The sequence below is a fragment of the Chinchilla lanigera genome, unplaced genomic scaffold (genome assembly GCF_000276665.1).
Source record: "Chinchilla lanigera isolate Chin_1 unplaced genomic scaffold, ChiLan1.0 scaffold00004, whole genome shotgun sequence".
NCBI classification, from domain to species: Eukaryota; Metazoa; Chordata; class Mammalia; order Rodentia; family Chinchillidae; genus Chinchilla; species Chinchilla lanigera.
Genome location: NW_004955405.1, coordinates 33066499 through 33066970, shown reverse-complemented (window position 1 = coordinate 33066970; position 472 = coordinate 33066499). Strand labels below are relative to the sequence as shown.

At 66.3% G+C, this 472-nt stretch overlaps 1 protein-coding gene across 1 annotated transcript in view; it reads right to left on the bottom strand.

Annotated features, from left to right (window-relative positions):
• The window catches only part of Nedd1 (neural precursor cell expressed, developmentally down-regulated 1), a 43017-nt gene extending 42780 nt beyond the window's left edge, over positions 1-237 (bottom strand). The window contains exon 1 of the mRNA XM_005374503.2: positions 129-237. The gene's annotated coding sequence lies outside the window, so the exon portion shown is untranslated. The remainder of the gene's footprint in view (positions 1-128) is intronic.
• Positions 238-472: the final 235 nt, after the last annotated feature.

Sequence of the window (472 nt, the reverse complement as noted above, 5' to 3'; positions counted from 1 at the left end):
CGCCAGGCGCGCGGGGCCCGGCCGCCTCCGGCCCGCCCTCTGAGGCGGCGGCAAGGACGCTGGGGTTCAGGAGACGGCTCGGGCGTGACCAGCGGTGACCGGCTGACCCCGGCCCCACAGAACCTCACCTTTGGGTAGCGGGACAACAGGGGGCCACGGCGCTGCCCGCTCCGCGCGCCGCTTCCGGCTCCCGCCTGGACTGTTAAACTTCGGCGGCCGGAAGTCCCGCCTACGCGACGTCACGAAAGGGCGCGGCCATGATGCTCTTGAGAGCTGGGCTGGAAAGCAAGAGGTCCTAACCCCAGGGCGCAAGCTGCAGGTCAAAGTAGCTCCCTCCGCGCCGCAGGGGACAGCCTTCTGGACACTTTTTCACTCGTTTGTGCGCTGAGTACCTACTGTGTGCCAGGCAGTGTGCTACACTCTGGGTCTATGTACACTGATGTGTTGAGGATGTAGGGGCAACAGTGCAGTG